This window comes from Episyrphus balteatus, chromosome 1 (genome assembly GCF_945859705.1).
Source record: "Episyrphus balteatus chromosome 1, idEpiBalt1.1, whole genome shotgun sequence".
NCBI classification, from domain to species: Eukaryota; Metazoa; Arthropoda; class Insecta; order Diptera; family Syrphidae; genus Episyrphus; species Episyrphus balteatus.
In genome coordinates, this window is record NC_079134.1 from 154,753,905 (window position 1) to 154,777,119 (window position 23,215).

Genomic DNA, 23,215 nt, shown 5'->3' on the forward strand with positions numbered 1-23,215 from the left:
CTTCAAAATTTTACATGCAAGGTTTAAAATTCGCTAAAGGCCAATTTGCAATTTATATTTTGTAGGGTAGAGTTGCCTAATTCCGGCCCTCTCCAGTAGCCGGCCACCTTTCAGAAAAACCGATATAACTAGTGATTTCGTAGGATTTATTCCACATTTTTGCTCTTATGCTGTTCATTTAAATGTCTCTCCTAAAACTACAATATTCTTATTATTCTTGTTATTCAGTTTTTTTTAGAAAAAATAACTTTTTGTGAAGTGATCCAATTGGGTACGGTTTTTTTGTAATTTTACTGCCGAAACCTACTATCGTAATTAGTGTTTTGTGGAAACAATTTCAGAGCTAATGCTTTAAAATGTTGTTTTTCTTATTAAATATATATTGTTCTTCAAATAAAATAGGTTTTAAATAGGAAAAAGATGTGAATTTTGGTCATTTTAAGGGGGGCCGGAGATAGAACACAAAAAAAGCTTTGAAATTCAAGAGTTTCCTGTATTCGGCCCCCTTTTATTGATAAATGTTTAAAAACTGGAAAAAAATAAACACAATTTTAAATCATTTGATGTTATAACTTATTAACAATCAAAATTGTTTCTAAATTCTTAAAACACAAAAATTTAAATTAAAAACATTAAATTTTTTTAGCTTGACCGTATAAAGTCAGTGGCCGGAAATGGCCGAAAATAGGAAACAAAGGCCGGATTTAGGAGAATTGGGGTTTTTTATACAAAAACATAAATAAAATACTTTTGGGAACCATTATTAAGTTTTTTTTTTTAACCATACCGAAAAATTAATAAATAAAGTTCATTTTATTTCAAGACTTATTCGAAAATGTTGATATTTGACGTTTCTTTATTTTATGAGACAGAATCCGGCCGGCTACTAGCAACTCTACCCTATTTATTTAAGAAATATTGGTGCTTGCCGTAATACCTTTTGGGAATTGATATACCTCTTTTATAAGTATTCATGACGTTATCGTTTCTAAACCAATGCGTTTTGTCAGCGGGAATAGAGGTGTGAGTTTGGTTGTCAAATTTTAATAACACTGACAGGGAAAAGGAATCCATGCCTACATGACAGAAAAGACCAAAGTTTGATTTTAACCCTTATTTTGTATAAAAACGCAATAATGTATTCGTTTCATTAAAAATAACTCTCTCTTCCTCTTGAATTCCACTTTTCTTCTTGTTTGTTTAAAGTTCAAAAGTCAAATGGAGTTTTCCGCAGTATGCTGACTTTTGCTAAAATATAGAAAATAAACTATGTATGTGTTCTGTTCATACTCTAAAAGTGCACATTTGGGCGTTAAAAAAATCGTAGTGTTCATTTACTGACAAAATCCAGGCATATGATCTTGTCAACTACGTTATATGTATAAGCAGAACTCCCATGATTAAATTATATATTCAGCATATTAAAAGTACTTTAAAACTCATTAAGACCATACAGTACAGTTTTTATACAGAGAGTACAGATTTCAGGGTTCTCAATTAAGACATTTATGTGCTTTGTGTATATTGAGTACATACTTGTATAAACTGTTCATAGAGTTTTACCGACTATTATTTTATTTTGTATATCTACTGCACAAAATTTTATGCCATGGTAGTACATTTACAGTTATTGTATACTCTTATTAAGAACTATTTTCGTCAACGAATAATCTTTTCTTTACGAGATTTTTCTACGAAATCAGCTTACTAATTTTGGGTTGAGTCTGTAGGTGTGTTTTATCCGTTTTCTTATAATTATATCATTAAAAAATGAGAGAAAATCTCAGGCGAACTTGTTAAATCGGTAGGTGAAGTTTACTTAAAATTATCTGAAACAGGGAAATCAATTATAAAACTAGTAAATTTCAACTGAAACTAATAAAACCATTATAATAAAATATACATTAACTCGTTGAAAAATAGTTTTTCCCTTTTAGAATTTATTGTATATTAGATCATAAAATGTTGGGTATTATTGAGTTAAGTTTACTCAATGGTAAGATCTTTTGCATGAAAGAAACAGGATAAAACATTCTCATTAGGTATTTCCAGTGACAAGGACATCATAAAACAAAAAATAAGAAAGTTTTAAAAAATGGAAACAGTTATTCCAAAAATTATTTAAAAATTAATGACTTTTACCTTATCCTATTGCAATGTTACCAATCCTTAGATAGGGTTTCATTTTGCTTTCAAATTATTTTGCATACAATTGGAATTGACACATGAAAATTTAATTCATTGTAATAATAATTATGTACACACTTTATAAACCCACCTTATATAAAATTGTTAACTATTTTTTCCATTTAGAATTATTTTTAATTAAAATTAAATACCAAACCTAAATGGGCAATGTTAAATGTTCACCTACAAGCTTAATATTTAATAATTCAATAAATTTTCTCGTATGGTTGTCCTATTTTGTAATGATTAACAAATTTTGCAAGCATTTTTATAATAAAATTTCATTCATATAAATATTTTGCATTAATATTTAACTTGTGGGAAAAGATCCCACGATTTAAGCAATAAAATGAAATTAGCTTTCCAAATGAAATTTTCATATACGTACTTTACTAACAGTCACATTGTTAAATATTAATCAACTCCTCAATCCCCACCCCTTTTTTTTTGAGTGAGAAAAAAACATTTTATTAAGTTGATTACACTCAAGAGCCATATCACTTGGAAAGAAAAGTTAAGTGTGCAAAAAAAAAAAAGAACACTTAATTTAATTTATTTAGCGTATAATAGTGTTCTATTTTATGAAACCGAATAAAAAGCAACATAGAATGTGGTAGAATGTGCTTTTGGACTCTATTTTCCTAAACTAGTCGTGGTTGCATTGTGGTAGGGTTACCACACCAAGGAGTATAATAATAAAATGAAAAGTACGAGTAGTTATACAAATCTGAAATGAAATTATTTTGTTCTTTGAACCTGAACATAGTTTTTGTATGGGTTTCATAAAATGAGATTTTCTATAGAATGGTCGTAAGTAATTGCTTTTTTTTTCTAATTGGTTAAGCGTAGGAGTTGAATGGTAACGGATTTTCGAATAAAACTAAAGATATATCTACTTAATCTCCAAAAAACTAACACCTACATAAAATAAATATAATCTCGTATGCTATTTTTATAACAACTTTAAACCATCAAAAAAAAAATTTGGTTTTGATTTAGACTCCGGACGGTTGTACAAATAGAGAATATATAGTACTATCATGAAGTACTTTATTCGTTAGCTGAGTGGTCGCGAGGGTGCTTAAATCGATTTCAATGAGTTCATTTGTAGGCTTACAATTTTGACGGTGCAATTTGGTCGCTTAGAAAGTACTATAGATTCTATATAAAAAGCTCCGGACCTCTAGTATGGGAAAAGCGGTTCTAGTCAGATTTGATGATATTTTAGTATTGTGGGTCAAAAAGTACTGATTAAAAGTTTGTATATGCTCAATTTCCTAGCTTGTTATTGTGTTTCCGAGATATTTGGGTTTGTAAAGTTAATATACTTATCCAGATTTTGTTCAGTATCTTATTTGCTTTATTTTTTTTTTTTCTTAAATACAATGCGACGAAGAAAAAAAGTATATTTTTAAGAGGTTTTTATGTGTGTGAGTACTAAGGTGGTCCACGCTTGTATGGGAAAAATAAAATTTTCAAAAAAGTGGTCGGGACATCCCCTAGTTTGGTTCCTATTATTATCATACTGTTGAATTTTCAGAATTTTATATAAAAAAGGTGCTGATCGATACTGAAAAATTGTTTTTTTTTTTAAGTTAAAAATTACCTAAAAGTTGTTGTTGCATTTTTTCTGAAAAAAAACTATAAATTCTGGCGCCTTTTCTAAGTAAATTTCGTCAACAGGTATAGTACATAGACTTTTTATTTGCACTTTGTGCTTATTCATTACATTGTGATTGTTCAAAACACCGACAGAGGGCTGTCATTTCTACTAATTCAAGTATCCTGAACACGATGGCGTACTTAGTTTTTCAATATTAGGTGAAATAAGAAAGATTTTTTTAGTAGAACCTACCATAATATGGTAACAAATAACAATTTTGTTAATTTGAAGGTACATTTATTTAAGTTTTGTTATGAAATGAATGAATCTGTGTTTGTTTTGTAGTCTAGTAGTCTTAACCTTATGAAAACACAATTTGTTTGTAGATATGTACATAAGTTAATACTCTGGTACTATGATTAGGATTACCCCTGAGTTACTTTTTGTCACCATTTTTTTTTTTTTTTTTTAACATTTCTGATATTTTTTGGGTTTCTCATTACTTAAAAAGTTGAAGCTTTTAAACCTAGTTAGAATTATTTTTTATTTGCTTATTTTCCTCCGTTTTTAGGAAAGTTAAAGTTTATAAGTTAGTTATTGGTAACATAGTGAAATAAACTGTTAAGAATATTTAATTGACATTTATCCTTCTGTGATTTAACTTTATAGGAGACTAACGTTATAAAATAACTGTTCTTTAAAATTGCTATAAAGAGAGCTTAACAATATTATTTGTAACTATAGAACTGTAATTTGTTGTAAAGTAACGCTGTTGTTTAGTTTTTTTTTTATGCTAATTTATTAAACACAAACTAGATTAAACTATAACCATTCTTTATTAACTAGAAAAATGAAATAAATAAAGTTTATTTTTTTTTGCAAAAATCACTGCTCTAATAAGACATGAAAAAGTATTTTGGCCAATTTAATGTAACAACCCTATTCAATATAAGTTAATATGTATAATTTTGGTTCTCCATTAAAACCCAAAATTTTTTTATAAATTTTTAATTTACAAAACAACCTATTTGACAAATGCCAAAGGCATTTTTCATTAATTTCTTTTTGTGGGTAGATTTTTGAAGGCTTATTGAACCTTTAATATTATTACAATGGTATTATATAGGAACATTTCAATCAAACCATGTCAACAACATAATCATATGAGTGGGTAGTATTTATGTGGGATAAGTTCGTACTCATCTAGACACGTATATAAAATGACATGGATTTGTTTACATTTTTTGGAATTTTATTATTCTCACTTGAATCAAAGTCAGCCTACATCATTTTTTATGAAAGGAACAACAAAAGCACACAAACACTTTTAATTCTATGTGTACCTATAATCGTTATTATTTCGTTTATATCGTAGACTTAAATTATACTGCAAGACTCATAATATTATGGGCTCTCTCTTCTCCTATTTGAACAAAATGATGATTCATTAAAAGTTCTGCACCTAATAAAACTTAAGCTGAAACTAATAGAGCTATAAAACTATAATTGAAGAAGCTATTACCTAAGCCGATTTCATTCCAACTAAATGTAAGTTTAGGTTTTTATGAGGAAATAAGATCGCATTCTCTTACTTTTGTATTTAACTTTCTTTGAAAATATGCTATTCCAATTTATTATTTACGCATTTCTTGTTCAAATCCACTTGGTTTGAATACCATATATCAAATTTTGTTAAAATCTGGTTTTTCTTAGAAATATCAATTTAGCAATTCTAAGAACTTGACTCAATTTATTAGTTAAAATAGCAATGAATTTATCATAAATAAATCGATATGGTTCTAATCAAAGGATAAATAAGAAGTACAAATTTGTTTCAATCATGCAGCAAAGCAATAATTGCACTTGCAATTCCTCAACATAATAATAGGGTAAGTCGGGGGCGTTAATTTTTGTTTAGGGATGTTTTCATATTTTTGGACGTTTTGGGGTAAAATGCCACATACGTTGCACACCAACAAAAAAAGTAGAATTATCTAACAGAACAAAAAGGAAAAAGAAAGTGAAAATGACACTTCCTAGGAAGCACTACCAGCATTTATGATTCCTCAAGTGGTGAAGAGGATACAGACAACTTCTGTCCAATTTGTGACCTGTGCTTCTGCGACAAATTCGGAGCAAGTGCAAGATGTGAGTGTATTTAATGCTCTAAATGCCAGAGATCGATGCACAAGGACCCGATGTTTCACGCGATTAAACTTAAAAAAGGACAAACTGCCTAAATGTCTGCCGGTATATCCACCCGTCAGAAGTGGCCACCCCTCACATGTGGTAAAATGTCACTTTTTAAGGTTTTTTTAAAACTTTATTTAAAATGAATTAAACGAATTAAAGTTATGTTTTTATTGGTTTTTCTATTAAATAAAATGACATTTTAATAAATAAAAATAAAATCTTGAACTAAACTTGCTTTTACTATTTTTAATATAGTTAAGTGTGGCATATTCTCCCGACTTACCCTACACTTGAAACAGGAAATATGAGATGTACTTATGGCAACATATTTCTGAGTAGTCAATTATTCCAAATAGTCCAGTAAGAATAAACAAAAAATTTGTCAAAGAAAGGAAAATATTTGTAAAAGGCTGATTTTTGGTAAACAGCTTGGTGTACGGAAAAATAAATAAAATCAAATTCATCAAAGGAATAATATTTTCTTTAAGCCCAGGAAAAATAGATTTTTTCAAGGAAAAAAATTGTAACAGGTTGATTTTTGGTATACAGGTTTTTGTAAGGGTATTTTACAATCTGTGAAAAGTCCTAAAGCTTCCTCTGTCCGCTGGTCCCCTTATAAGGGGTCAAAGGTCACAATTGTTTTTATTTTTAAAACGGTAGGTTTTAGATAAAAATTATGTTGCACAAAATTTTAGCTGACGTTATTTTACAAATAGAAGTCATACAAAGTTTTCTTGTATCACTTACCGTTTAGAAATTATAACACTTCAAATTCGTATCTATGTTTTTCATGATATTTTTATATTTGTTATTTTAATCAAATTACCCTTTATATTTGGACTAACGTACAGAGGAAACTTCAGGACTTTTAACAGATTGTAAAATACCCTTACACCAAGCTGTATACCAAAAATCAGCCTGTTACAAATTTTTTCCTTGAATAAAATAAATCTATTTTTCCTGGGCTAAAAGAAAATATTATTCCTTTGATGAATTTGATTTTATTTATTTTCATAAGTTCCTCCACTCTGTGTATCATAGAATTTTAAAACAAGAAGAAAATTTATATTGATAACGAGATTTTTTTCTCAGAAAAAATTCAAATCCTAATGAATATAAAATATTCAAAAAAAAAAATTAAATTTTCATTGCCGACAAAACCCTACACTCTCACAAATGAATATAAAAAAAAAATATTTTTGTATCTAATGATGTGTGTTATATCCTGGCGCGATGTTGGCTGTGGGGATAACAAAATTCTTGGAATCCTTGCAGCGCAGCGTTTAAATTGAGAAATTTGAATTATTCAGGATGTTGTGACATTTGAAATTTGTTGCCAAAAATACCAACATTTTGTCAGTTATTATTATATTTTTGGTATTTTTTGGATTTTCAAAAATAACAATTTATCTGGAATTTTTTTTTTTATTTTTAAATATTTCAAAATTTCTGTCGGTATTTTTAGGATATAAATGTAATTTTTAATCGAAAGGGGAATACAGAAAATCAATTGATTATACCCAGGTAGATCAAGATTATATTTCCTTCGACGGAAATTAATGAAACATGTGAGTCAAACAAAATTAGAATCTTTGGTGTGACAACAAAATTATGGAATATCGCGAAAAAGTTTTGTTGATATTTTTGGGAAAATGAATGAACATATCAGATTCAGAAACTTGAGTTATTGAATTTATCAATCAAAAATTAAAGATAATAAATAAATAATGAATCCAAATTCATTTTTACAGAGATTGATATATTTGCGGTGGAAATTCGGGTTGGTAATATTCAATGGTATTTATTTTAATTACAGTTAAATGTGTTTGTAATATTAGTTATTCACAGCACCAAAAAGGTACCTACATACATACCTAGATTTATAAAACATTTATTCAATTGTTTTATTTTAGGGGACAAAAATGAAAAAATATCAATAGCAATTCTAAGAACTAAAAAAAATTATCTGGTTAGTGAGTAAGCGCTTAAAAAACATCGTTGATGCTGTTTAATTGAATTTAACCATAGATTTAGTAACCAGTTTGTGTGTCATTAATTCAGACGTTTGACTTATAATTGTAAGCTTAATAACTTTCCAAAAATGCATAGTAGGTAGGTATAATATCACGAAACTCATTTACATAAATTTTCCTTAGGAAACTTAGGGCCGGTTTGTTCACACTCGATTATCTTTTAATCAAGGATTTTTCTATGGAATAATCCTTCATTAAAAGATAATCGACTGTGAACAAAGTGGCCCTTAATCAATTACACCCGTAAGGCCTTTTTCAAAATTTTTTTTTTATATTTTACCAATTCTGTCGAAAGTTTGTTTTGAGCATGAGCGGAGAACATTAGAAAATAAAGAAATTGAACTTTAACTTTGACGTTTTGACTTAAAAAGAGTTTGAAGTCATAAATCATCACCATAATAGTTTTCTGAGTTAAGTCTGAATGAAATTAAGAACATTTTTGACAGATGCTTTAAAAAACACAATCAACTTAAAAGAGAAATTTTATAAAGAGAATAATTTTTATGCCACCAGGTACTAAGGGTTAAGTCAGAAATTATAGTTTTCCAGAAAATGTAATTGAAGTTTGAGTAATGTACCTATGAAATACGGTTTATAGAATTTTTTTGTTTAAAGGTTATTAGTTATCAGAGCACATCTAGAGTGGCTTGTGTACCACAAGGTAGAGTTCTAGGCCCAATTGTACATTTTGTTTGTGTGATATCCCTCAAACAGAAAACAAAACACAATTGTGTCATGTGGCTACAGCAATACTCGTAGTAGGCAAAAAAAATAAAAAAAGCGAACATTAAATTACAAAATTGTCTAAATAATGTCAATGAATTTATCATAAACACATAGAGCTTAACGAATCTAAATTAGAACTTTCACGTGGACTTCACGTACACGAAAACCGAAAGATGGTTTGAATTTATTAATACAACTCCAGTTCTATTTGCGAATGAGGCAAAATAACTCGGAGTGGAAACCAGAGATACCCAAAAGAGATGAGAAACTTCTGACGTCATACGGGTTTGCCTACAAGCTGCTTTAGACATTTTTGGATAAGTATGCGTGAAAAAATATACATTTTTGGCTAAGTATGCGTGAAAAATCGTACATTTTTGCTTAGGTGTGCGTAAAAGAACCGTGGCTACACTATGTGTGTTTTTCACATTTATTCACGAATACAAAAGAGATTACAACAACACGAAATAAACAAATGGGTTTTGGGGGGTAAAACGTACGAAAGTTTCCCATCTCCTTTGGGTATCTCTGGTGGAAACCGCTTGGAAAAATTAATGTGAACTATTGAATAACAAATTAAGAGAAATGTTCTGGTAACTCTGGCAGTATCGAAAACAAATTATCAGTCTGTTAACTTGAGCTTCACTGGACAAACATCATCAAGTTATGCATTTGTACAAAAAAAATGAGATAACATTTTCCATGATATTACGATGGTAGGGAATGCCAAAAAAGTGGGTCCCGGAAGTCCGTCTGTCAGTCTGTCTGTCTGTATAAAGAGCTACAGCCTAAACGGATGGACCGATTGACTTCAAATTTGGTATCTAGCATTTATTAATTTTTTTGGACCAAAAATAACGGTACTTCCCGACAAACAATTTTGGTTCTATAAAGCTTTACAGATGCAATTGTTGCTTCTGTAAACCATTATAGAAGCAAAATTGTTAGTAGGGTTGTCATATACCGATTTTAGTAAAGTAAAAATTGCTCAAAAACGGCTCCAACGATTTTGTTTAAAAAATTCAAATGTAAGTTTTGAGAAAAGTCTATCTTTTAATGATTTTTTTTTTTTAAATCATTATTAGCGGTACCTGCCATAGAACCGTTTTTTTTTTTAATCCGATTACCTCTGAAACTGATTATTCGATGGGTTGGTGATGAATGACCAAAACCCATAATCCCAAAGGGAAAATCCCCAAAGCCAAAATCCCCAAGACAGACCTGGGTATAGACAAAATCTCCAGGAAAAAATCTCCAAAAAAAAAATCTCCAAGCGAAAATCCCAAAATTTCAGATGCGCAAGTTGTGTATCAAGCAATCAAATCGCGCGCGCGATTTGATTGCTTGATACACAACTTGCGCATCTTCATTTTGGAAAGACCTATTTTTACTCATATATTTAATTGTAAGCTGTGATAACTTGCCTCAAAAGATTATGCTTAGTTCAACTTGCTGTATCCTTCCAGTATTTTAGAATCATTGTTAAGGCACACGAATGGTAGTTCCAACAACGAAGGTTCATGTGACGGTTGTTTACATAATTTATTTTTTGTGTTCCGTTTTAAAAGAGGAACCTTTATGATTTCAAAATTGTCGTGTTTAGACCTGATTTTACTTTGCCTTACAGTGTTTTTTTATCATTCTATTCATTCTATTACGTTTTTGTTTTTGCTATTTGGAGATTTTTGGGGATTTGGAGAAAATGGGAGAAAAAATTATTTATTGGATCCCTTTCCCCATGGAGATTTTGTCCATGGGGTCAAAAATTTTCTGGAGATTTTATCCGATTGAGATTTTTTTTTTTGGAGATAGTGTAGGTTTCCCTTATTCGATTTCAACGAAACTTTTTGTGAATAATTTATTTATATAATTTTAATATAAGCCAAAAATAAAATTTCGAAAAAAATAATTTTTGGATTTAAAAAAAAAATTTGAAATTTTTTTTTTTTGAAAAATCAAATTTTCGAATTGAATTATTTGAAATTTTGGTTTTAGATGTTGATTAGTGATTTCTACAAAATGGCATACCAATTTTATTTTAAAACTTTTTTTCCAAAAAATTATTTATAAAAAATCAGTTTTTTAAAAAACGGCTCTAACGATTTTGAAAATTTTTTTTCTAAAAATGCATTAATATATCACTCAAAACTGCATACTTGTTTTGGAGGTAGTTTGATTTCAGATTTTATTTAATTTTTTTAAAAACTTATCTATTCGTTCTTTTCTTAACCACAATAGCTCAGAAAAAGTTTTTAATTCAATTAAATTAATTTTTTATTTAAAAATTATTTTTTTTTTGATTCACTCAGTTTGTTTATTTTTTAAAAATTACTTTCAGTATCCTTTTTTATGAAATAAAACTTATTTTCTTTATGAAAATAAACTGGGCTTTAATAAAAAGGCACAAAAAAGTAATACTCATTAACGTGTTTTTTTGACTAAAATGATATGAAAGTGTAAAAAACAACTTAAAAAACGAAGAAAATTGTGTTTGATGCAAAATTGTGAAGAAACGGTTGCCCGTAGAAAAAAATGTTTTGAGACAAACTAAAACTGTAATAAATTCTTGATTGGTTTAAAAAAAAAATCTTTCCAATAAAACGTAGTTTGGCAAAGATAAGGCCAGCTAAAGGACAAGAGAGCAAAAATCATAAAAACCGTGGTAATTCGAAAACGGGACTAAAACGAGAAAATTACCTCTTAAGTTTTTCGACTTAAAATGACCTCAGGAATCCTTGGCTTTCATTTAGGGCAGTGACTGTGGGACACCCTGTATATCTATATATTAAAAGTCGAGATTTTTCCAGACTTGACAGACTGAATTCCGAGATCTACTTTTTTCATAATTCTCTATCATCGAAATTTTATGTGTGATTGTTATCTCGATTTTTTCCTTTATTGCAAGTTAAATGTCAACAGATTTACCCTCCTACACAAGACTTAAAAAAGAAATATTAAACAATTTAAAAGGGCTAAAATAAACGCACAGAATTTGTCTTTGTCAAATAAGTGGCCTATTTATTCCCTTTGTTATTTCTGTTTTTAAAACTCATTATTAAAAACATTATTGGTGTTCGTTTAATTAAAATCAATATTTTTTTTTTATAAATTGAAATAAAAAAAAATATTCAACACTCTAGGTTCATTATCCACTTAAAAATTGGTTCCTTGTCAGTTATAAGTAAGGTATAAGGACCAATTTTAAGAACTCATAATTGTGAGAAAAAAAAAATATTAAAAACCCAATTAAAAATTGGAATTATTATGAAATTTTCTCTGGAAATAAGTTAACTAACACCATGAAATTTGATAGATTTCTATTCTACAAGTTTTGCATTTGTGAGTTTAATTAAAAATTTTTCAATTATTTCAAGTTGTAACTTTAGAATTCCTTCTATTCGCCAAAAGGGTTATGTATTATTTTATTTTCCCTTGAATCAATTCACTTTAAACTGAATTGTTTTTCTGAGGAAAAATAAAACGCCCCCTAACATCAATTTTCATTAAATTATTCATTATCAACAAACCAAAGAATGAAAGAAAGAATGAAAAGTAGAAAGAAATTTCATTAATTTGAAATAATGAAGTAAACAAAGTGTCTTTTTTTTTTTTTTGCATCATCCTTTAACACTGCTATGATGGCATCTTGAAAATACTAACAACAACAACAACGAGAACAGGCAACAATATTGCGGAGAGAACCGTCCATCATTGTGCCAAGAAAAATAAGGAAAAACGAAGTAAAAATGTACCAACGCTAGTGCAAAAAAGGTAATTACATTAAATAATCAATGACTTTGCGTCGGTAGGTACTAATTCACCTGGAAAATTTGTATCTAATTTATTAAGATTCATATGTGCAAAAGGTTGTTTGATAGTGATAAAGGTAGTATCTTAAAGATTCTTGACTTAATGAACTCCAGTCTTTTCAATTCTTTTTTTTTTCTATTTTTTTTTTCTTTGAACTTGTATCTAACCTAAGGTCTGTTAGGATACACATTCCGACAAAAGAACGAATAAATGTAACTAACCAAAGACAATTTAAATAATTTATCTCCAACATAATTTCAACTTGACATTGATAGCGGGGTTTCGCTTCAAGACAAGTACAAAAAGAGAGATGAAACTTTTTAAAAAACTATCTGCAAGATACTTTTTGGCTTCGATATAAAAAGGAGGGTTTGTCGCAATGTCTTCTAACTAATCCCACTTTTTGTTTCACGACCTATCTTTCTGTGTTCTATCTAAGTCTAACTGTGGAAAAGTTACACTATCACAACTTCTGCGTTGTGTACTTGACCTTGAATTTGAGTCGAATGCCCTCTAAAAAAAAATTTCCATGAGATTCTATATCTCTCTATCTATTCCCAAATGAATCTGAAAAATGTACCTACCAATCCGACTTTATTCACAAACAAAATTTTCAAAAACCTGTTTTACCCTTTTTTGTGCGAGAGTTGTGAGAGAGTTTGTGATATGTGAAATTCAAACAGGGAAGTGTGTGATGTGATTTTGGATTTGAAATTCAAGGTGTTGTCATAAAAAAAAAGAAAAATAAACATTAGTAAAAGCTGTAAAGGTTTTTTTTGTTATTTTTGATTTTTTTTTTTGATAAAGCTTCATGCGAATATAAGAATCCTTATGACTATTATAGGTACCTACACAAAAACAACATTCAGATACCTTTTTGAACATCTGATTTAAACTTTTTTTTTACCTTTTTTTCTTTTTTAGTAGAACCTTGTAGATGGATTATAAAGTTTAATCAATGAAGTTCGTTGATATGGTGATGGAAAAAGGATGTGTGAACTTGAAGAAAACAGAACTTTTTTCACAAAACTTCACAGGACTATATTTTTAGCTTTTTTGTTTAAATATTTTCTTGCACTTTTTTCCAATTTTTGAATTTTTTCACTTCAACACACAAAAATTGAAAATTATATGTATAGGAAGTTGGTACTTCAAGTTGAACCGCACTCAACTGTGCGACTATATTATAATGGATCTTTATTGATTCAACCGAAACGAGTACTTAGAGAATACTGGATGTACAGATAGAATTTTATCGAATGTAAACCATGAAGAGACTGTTTTGTATCCATGAAATTCAAAAGAGAAACATAATATTCAACTACCTAAAAGATACAATACAACACGAAGGGATATCTATTAGATACTTTTTTTTTTTATTTTCAGGTGGCTTTAAAAGAGTAAAGTTTTGTTCTCCAGAGTAGCCGTTGTATATATGTGTAATCGCGCGCACGTGCGTTGAAAGTCGGATATTAAAGTTGAACGTATCTGGGTAAGCTTGTTCAGAACCGTATGCCTTTTAAAATGGTACTGAGACATGAATGCTTTAGCTGACCTCGTTATACCGCAAAATTTCGCAGTTGAATGCGAGGTTTTTTTTAGTATGTTTAAAAATAATATCAGGTCCGTCTGAACTGAAAATGAGTCTAAAGAGATAGGCCAAAGTATAAATCGTGAGTCGTATGAGTAAGTTAAGAAATTTAAAAATAAAAATAAAAAATTTCTTATCTCATATGTATCTTCCAACTACGTCATAAAGATGATAAGTTTTGGACTCTAAATGATTGGTGTGCGGTTAGCTTATCTCATCGATGAATAATAATAAATTTTGTTATCAAATTAATTTTTTACAAATTTATAAAAAGTATTTATGTGTAGTTGGTTGAAAATTGGTGATTATTTCCGGCTGACAACGTTATTAGATGGATTGATACCAAGAATTTTGTGGAGTAGGTAGTAGGTACTTCGAACTTTGTAGTTAGCGACAATTGGAAGTTTTAAGATTTTAATCGATTTTTGTTAAATTTTAAAGTACTCATTATTGATATTTTAAATGTTGTTTTATAGTAAAAAAGGATATATATAAAATGCACGACTGGGTCGCACGTACTTTCTCTTGTTATTTGAATCAGACTTGTTTGAGTTTTTAAGGATTATAACAACAGTCATTATTTATACATTATAAATAAATAAGTAAATAAATGTATAAACTTTAAGCAAAATTTGGAAAACATACTGGAATAGGCGACAAAACTGACGGAATTTTGTTTAAAAAAAATGCTTTAAAAACCTTTCAAAATTCCTTACAAATCATTTTAACCAAATTTGGAGAAAATCCGTACAAATGTTTGGCAGTAAAAATGTGTATACGTACAGATAAACGTACAGACGGAAACCCATTGATTTTGATTTAAACCTTGAAATTTTTTTTAACACGCAACCAATAAGTTAAATTGCTTAACACAATTTGGTTATTTGAGCTACAAGGTAAAAGGCGAATTTTTTTTGTTAAATATCACGCATACACCACAGTGACCCATATTAATAAAAAAAAAAAAATAAAACAGGTATTTATTGTTTGCGGGTCAATTAAATGGATCTATTTATATTAACATCTTTAAAAATATTGATTGAATTGATCAATTGTATGGTCTAAATATTTGCTATTTATTATTCTAATCAAATCCACTACTGAAGTTAAAGTGCGCATCCCCCAACAAACTTAGGTACAGAACTCCGACGCGGCACACATGAGTAGTGTTGGTGGTTACAAACAATAACAATTTGAATAGATACGTAACTTTTTTGTCTGCCCATGAAAACTTTTCGCAGTTCAAAACCGTTTGTTAATGGTTTGATTAAGTCATCGTTATTGTATCATGACAAAAATCTGACACTTTTCAATTTATATGAAATTTTTAAATTTGTTAATTGGTAAATTGCTTATGGAACATCTGGAATAAGAATATTAACAGTTATGATTGAACTTGATTGTGCTATACACTGTTCATTTGCCTCAGTACATTCATATTATATATTTTTGGTTTTTGCTGAAGTAGTAGTTTCTTTGAATGAAAACACCTTGCGTTTGCGATTCATGTACAATAGAAACAGAGAGAATCATTCGTACTTTAGTACTCTTAAAACAACTTTGCGTCTTTTGCTCATTTTATTGTTGATTCTTTTGATGTTTCTTTTTAGTTGTAAATAAGAGATAGCATTAAATTTCTATATGAATTGGATATCTTATACAAGTTTAAAGTAGTGGTATTTCAATAAGAAGAGAATATAAGCTTACTTGAAGAATTGCGCACTAGAAAGCTTTTGAAAAGATTAATAAAATTGAGTTAAAGACGAAAGAGTTGCTCCCTTCTTTTAAGTAAAGGGAAAAGTACTACAGTGGTGGCACTACTATTGAATTATAAATATGATTTTAAAGTAGGAAAAGATTAAAAATTTATTATTAGATATAACGAGACACTTAAATTTATTGGAATTAAATTTTAGGATACTTTGTAAAGACCATTTAGAAAGTGTTTAATATTTTTAAAACAGTTCTTAATATAATAAAGTCCAGGAAAGAAACTAAATCAAGATAGTAATAAAACCTGGGGTCGAACCACGGCATACGTTTGTTAGCGATTTGACTATTGCCCTCTCTATTAAATCAGAAGAAAATGATAGAGACATAAAGCGTCAATACGTTAACGTACGTATGACGTAGTTCGACCCCTGGGCCTTTGATATTTGAAATTTGAATACAATTTTTTGGTGCTTGGTTATTATATGTACAAACTGCAACACTTTGATCGAATGTCACTTACATTGGATTTTATTCACAAGCGGTGTTTCGGTAACACTTTCAAACAATACTATTTTACTAAAAAAATACCTTCTCACGTGATCATAGGACTTCCGCTCAAATGCACGAATTCAAAGTGAACTCCATTTCCTTTTAATTAGAATTTTCACCTTAAAAATATCTATTAAAAATGAAAACATTCCGTCTTAATTATATGTATGTGCACTGCATAATGTCTTTATATAAAAAGATTTCCTTTTAAAATTAATGTGGAAACCGTCTTAATATAAGTTAGATACATAGTTGAAACAACATTAACAAATTTTTAAATTATTATGAAACTTCAGCTTTAGTTGCAGTTTATCATAAACTTATTTTTAACATTGAGATAGCTAGTGGATTAAAAAATTGTAGAATCGATTCGAAATGACTGCCTGTTTTTTTTTTTAAATTAATATGTCTCCATATAAAAATAAGAAGATTGTCATCTTCATTTACTGGATTTCTTTTAAATTAGCACATTCAAGAAGTTGAGATTTGTAGGTACGCTTAATTTAAGACGGAAGTCAACTGGGCAAAAAGACATGCAGAAATTCGCTTAATTTAATGCTTAATACTTAATTGTTTTAAGACAGAACTGTTACATGTAGGCTTTAATTAATGTAACCACAGTGTTACTCTCGCTTATTATCATGTTCTTTATGTTTTTAACGTATAATATGTAAACACGTATTCATCTATCGTACGATTCTATTTATTCTAATTATGCTTTGTCTATTTACCATACATTATCGTATGACCTATTTTATGTAAATATGATTTATCCAAATTACCGTATGACCCGATCATGCACTCTAGTTGTTAAGCTTCAAAATTGTAAAATATTTATATAATAAAGAGCAGTTCTTGTCCATCGTCTGAAGCGATAACATCGTGTTTTCTTTTTAATTATGTTATATGTTTGGCCCTCTTACATACATTACATAATTTCGGATATAGATTTTGAGGTTGCCTTACATTAAAGCAAAGTCAACTCTTATATAGGACAGTATTAACAGCGTATAGTAAGTACATCATTTCTGAGATTAAGAGTAAGTATTATTATTCACAAATCGACTGGGAAAAAGTTTGCAAAAAGTCATATAGTCTAAGAGCCGGCAGCATATTTTGGCAGTTTTGATATAACCGAAATTCGAGTGTGCACATATCTAGATATGCACCACAGTATACACATATATATGTCAACGGTACAAGTCTGGCAGTGATCTTTTTCAGCTTTCTCTTGCCAGACGCAGTTAAAGTGCAGCAAAAAATCAATTTTTGGCGTTTTGGTATAACCGAATAAATGATACACCAAAAAATCATACAAAATCCCCTGATTTCGAATCTGTGGGTACCGCAAGTTTCTTTTTCAGCTTTCCCCCCGCCAGACCGCTTTAAAGCATTTTTAAGTGCATTTTTCTAATAAAAACCCTGATTACTTCTTTTCCGTTAGGTATAACCGTATGATGGTAACAAATCAATATTCTATGTCTATTCTAGGTCTAGAAAATATAATTTTTAGCCAGCTATTATTCAGCCTTCCCTCTGCCAGACGCATCCAAAGTGCAGTCAAAAATCAACTTTTGGCGTTTTGCTAGGTATTACCCCAATAAATAACACCAAAAAATCATAAAAAATCCCCTGATTTCAAAAATGTTGGTACCGCAAGTTTCTGTTTCAGCTTTCCCCCCGCCAGACCGCTTTAAAGCATTTTTAAGTGCATTTTTCTAATAAAAACCCTGATTACTTATTTTCTGTTAGGTATAACCGTATGATGGTAACAAATTAATATTCTATGCCTATTCCAGGTCAAGAAAATATAATTTTAAGCCCGCTATTTTTCAGCCTTCCCTCTGCCAGACGCAGCCAAAGTGCAGTCAAAAATCAACTTGTGGCGTTTTACTAGGTATTACCCTAATAAATGATACACCAAAAAATCATAAAAAATCGCCTGATTTCAAAAATGTGGGTACCAGAAGTTTCGGATTTTTTCCCAGACCCCCATGCCCCATATAGCAAAATCTAACTTTCCCGTACTATTGAGATACCTTTTAGGGCGTCTGGCAGAGGGTAAGCTGAAACAAAACTGGCTTAAACTTACATTTTCTAAATCAGGAAAAGGCAGAGAAAGTTAATATTTGGCCATCATATGGTTACTCTAAACAAAAAAATATTATTTCAATTTTATAAGAAAAAAACAGAAACTAGGTGTTTTTTCTATGGAAAAACCTGTTTGGGAAACCTTTAAGGGCGTCTGGCAGAGGGAAGGCTGAAAAATATCTGGCTTAAACTTATATTTTCTAAACCAGGAATAGACATAGAATTTTAATTTGTTACCATCATACGGTTATACCCAACAGAAAATAAGTAATCAGGTTTTTTATTAGAAAAATGCATTTAAAAATGCTTCAAAGCGGTCTGGCGGCGGGGCGAAAGCTAAAAAAAAAACTTCAACTTCAAAAATGCACCCACATTTTTGAAATCAGGGGATTTTTTTATGATTTTTTGGTGTATCATTTATTGGGGTAATACCTAGCAAAACGCCAAAAGTTGATTTTTGACTGCACTTTGGATGCGTCTGGCAGAGGGAAGGCTGAAAAATAGCTGGCTCAAACTTATATTTTCTAGACCTGGAATAGACTTAGAATATTAATTTGTTACCATCATACGGTTATACCTAACAGAAAATAAGTAATCAGGGTTTTTATTAGAAAAATGCACTTAAAAATGCTTTAAAGCGGTCTGGCGGGGGGAAAGCTGAAAAAGAAACTTGCGGTACCAACATTTTTGAAATCAGGGGATTTTTTATGATTTTTTGGTGTATCATTTATTGGGGTAATACCTAGCAAAACGCCAAAAGTTGATTTTTGACTGCACTTTGGATGCGTCTGGCAGAGGGAAGGCTGAAAAACAGCTGGCTCAAACTTATATTTTCTAGACCTAGAATAGACATAGAATATTAATTTGTTACCATCATACGGTTATACCTAACGGAAAAGAAGTAATCAGGGTTTTTATTAGAAAAATGCACTTAAAAATGCTTTAAAGCGGTCTGGCGCACAGTGTGGTAATTCGCCAATCTGACTGGACAAAATAGAAAAAAAAAAGTTTAGCCACATGATTTTAAATCATGAGCAGAGCTTCTCAATACAATGGGTAACTGTAATTCATGTTTGGTTTTTTTGTTTTCATCTCGGATTATCGTAAGCTAAGCTTGAAAGTTGGTTCTTGTCAACAGTTGGATGGAGATAATACAAAGTATTCTATTTTTCGCTTGAGTTTGGTTGACGACTAAAAACGCTGTGGTAGTTTTTTTGTTGTAATTGTTTTTTTTAATTGTTAATCTACATTTGGGGGTAAGGTATTATAATTTTTATTTATTAATTACCATTGCAACTATTTAAAAAAAAATAAATTCTGTATGAAGGCTAGGAAGTGCAAAAAAAAATATCTTTGTTTTTCAAATAGAGGTAAAGTTAATTTTTCCGCATTTTTCCGGTCTGAAATTAATTAATTAGTGTTTGGTGGAGTGTTGTCATTAAGATTAGCTAGTGACATGTCTCGCGTTTTCTCGACCGCCATACAACTTTTTTCACTTTTCAAAATGAAGTCAAGATTTTCAAAAAAACAAATTTTCGAAAAATGTGTCAAAACTGCCAAATAAGATCGAAAAGACAGTTTTTTTGATCTTTTAATGAGCAGGTATCATTTTTGGAACATTTTTGACAATAAATAAAAATTAAAAACATATATAAAAGTTTTGTGCTTCAAGTTAAGCGAAAAAAGACAAAAAAGGTGGAAGACACTTTGGACCACTCTTTAAACATGAATTTCATTTTGCTTGACCAATATTATGTGATAACTATATAAACAAAAACAGTAGATAGTGAAACAAAAGTAGAAAAGAATTTTTAAAAACTAAAAAAACGGAAAAAAAATAACAAACGGAAGGTTAAAAGTCTCCTAAGTGCACCTATCCATTAGAAAATAGTTAAAATCATTAGAATCGCTCTCCGCAAAATTTAAAAAGCATATTCCAATAATACCGGAAAGGATTTATAGAAATGTTCTTTGAGTGAAGGATCAAAATGTATAAAAGATTAAGTTCTGATCCTCTGGAACCACTAGACCACTGGAATTTTCAATCTAATGAGGCATTATCATTGATGAATGATGCTTTTCTGTCGGAACATCTTAAACAAGTTCAATGCAAAAAGCAAGCAAGTGTAAAAGGCCAGAAATAGGGTCACGAAGAAATTTAGAGAATTATTAGCTTGAAAAACATCGAAGGTAATATAAACACAGCTGTTTTTAATAGGCCCTTATGTTTCAAGTTTGCATCGCACAAAAAGGAGTTACTTTTTTAAATTATCTGCAGATATTTTTAAAGGTGATGCCATTTTTTATGATTGTGAAGCATATTCAATTAAAATCATTGCTAACATTTTAATTTAAAGCATGATATTGAGAAAATAAATCATGTATGTCACCTGGCAAAAACGTGTGTAAAAGTTCTATTTCTTAATAAAACCTAATTATTCTGCCTCTCTTTTTTCGTGAATAGCAATAGAGTTTTTATTTATTGAGATTTTTCAAGCGTTTTTTTAAATAATTAAGTATATCCAATCATAGAATATGTTTACGGAAACATAATCAAAAATGCATTTTCTTCATCACTATTTTGACCCACTTTTTGCAGAAATTATAGATTTCTTTTTAAAAAATCTTTCTTTTTTATAGAATTTTATCTATTCACATTCATTTGTTTAAAACTGTTTAGAAAAAAAGTCGATTAAACGCGAGTTATTAATTTTGTCCAGCTAGATTCGTGATTGGCCACACTGTGTGGCGGGGGAAAGCTGAAAAAGAAACTTGCGGTACCAACATTTTTGAAATCAGGGGATTTTTTATGATTTTTTGGTGTATCATTTATTGGGGTAATACCTAGCAAAACGCCAAAAGTTGATTTTTGACTGCACTTTGGATGCGTCTGGCAGAGGGAAGGCTGAAAAATAGCTGGCTCAAACTTATATTTTCTAGACCTAGAATAGACATAGAATATTAATTTGTTACCATCATACGGTTATACCTAACGGAAAAGAAGTAATCAGGGTTTTTATTAGAAAAATGCACTTAAAAATGCTTTAAAGCGGTCTGGCGCACAGTGTGGTAATTCGCCAATCTGACTGGACAAAATAGAAAAAAAAAAGTTTAGCCACATGATTTTAAATCATGAGCAGAGCTTCTCAATACAATGGGTAACTGTAATTCATGTTTGGTTTTTTTGTTTTCATCTCGGATTATCGTAAGCTAAGCTTGAAAGTTGGTTCTTGTCAACAGTTGGATGGAGATAATACAAAGTATTCTATTTTTCGCTTGAGTTTGGTTGACGACTAAAAACGCTGTGGTAGTTTTTTTGTTGTAATTGTTTTTTTTAATTGTTAATCTACATTTGGGGGTAAGGTATTATAATTTTTATTTATTAATTACCATTGCAACTATTTAAAAAAAAATAAATTCTGTATGAAGGCTAGGAAGTGCAAAAAAAAATATCTTTGTTTTTCAAATAGAGGTAAAGTTAATTTTTCCGCATTTTTCCGGTCTGAAATTAATTAATTAGTGTTTGGTGGAGTGTTGTCATTAAGATTAGCTAGTGACATGTCTCGCGTTTTCTCGACCGCCATACAACTTTTTTCACTTTTCAAAATGAAGTCAAGATTTTCAAAAAAACAAATTTTCGAAAAATGTGTCAAAACTGCCAAATAAGATCGAAAAGACAGTTTTTTTGATCTTTTAATGAGCAGGTATCATTTTTGGAACATTTTTGACAATAAATAAAAATTAAAAACATATATAAAAGTTTTGTGCTTCAAGTTAAGCGAAAAAAGACAAAAAAGGTGGAAGACACTTTGGACCACTCTTTAAACATGAATTTCATTTTGCTTGACCAATATTATGTGATAACTATATAAACAAAAACAGTAGATAGTGAAACAAAAGTAGAAAAGAATTTTTAAAAACTAAAAAAACGGAAAAAAAATAACAAACGGAAGGTTAAAAGTCTCCTAAGTGCACCTATCCATTAGAAAATAGTTAAAATCATTAGAATCGCTCTCCGCAAAATTTAAAAAGCATATTCCAATAATACCGGAAAGGATTTATAGAAATGTTCTTTGAGTGAAGGATCAAAATGTATAAAAGATTAAGTTCTGATCCTCTGGAACCACTAGACCACTGGAATTTTCAATCTAATGAGGCATTATCATTGATGAATGATGCTTTTCTGTCGGAACATCTTAAACAAGTTCAATGCAAAAAGCAAGCAAGTGTAAAAGGCCAGAAATAGGGTCACGAAGAAATTTAGAGAATTATTAGCTTGAAAAACATCGAAGGTAATATAAACACAGCTGTTTTTAATAGGCCCTTATGTTTCAAGTTTGCATCGCACAAAAAGGAGTTACTTTTTTAAATTATCTGCAGATATTTTTAAAGGTGATGCCATTTTTTATGATTGTGAAGCATATTCAATTAAAATCATTGCTAACATTTTAATTTAAAGCATGATATTGAGAAAATAAATCATGTATGTCACCTGGCAAAAACGTGTGTAAAAGTTCTATTTCTTAATAAAACCTAATTATTCTGCCTCTCTTTTTTCGTGAATAGCAATAGAGTTTTTATTTATTGAGATTTTTCAAGCGTTTTTTTAAATAATTAAGTATATCCAATCATAGAATATGTTTACGGAAACATAATCAAAAATGCATTTTCTTCATCACTATTTTGACCCACTTTTTGCAGAAATTATAGATTTCTTTT

At 29.7% G+C, this 23,215-nt stretch overlaps 1 protein-coding gene across 2 annotated transcripts in view; it reads right to left on the reverse strand.

The window, feature by feature from the left end:
* LOC129907684 (snake venom 5'-nucleotidase) overlaps positions 1-14,074 on the reverse strand; it is a 35,911-nt gene extending 21,837 nt beyond the window's left edge. The window contains exon 1 of one of the 2 annotated variants that reach the window (XM_055984006.1): positions 13,460-14,074. The gene's annotated coding sequence lies outside the window, so the exon portion shown is untranslated. The remainder of the gene's footprint in view (positions 1-13,459) is intronic. The other variant, XM_055984008.1, reaches the window with a different exon arrangement.
* Positions 14,075-23,215: the final 9,141 nt, after the last annotated feature.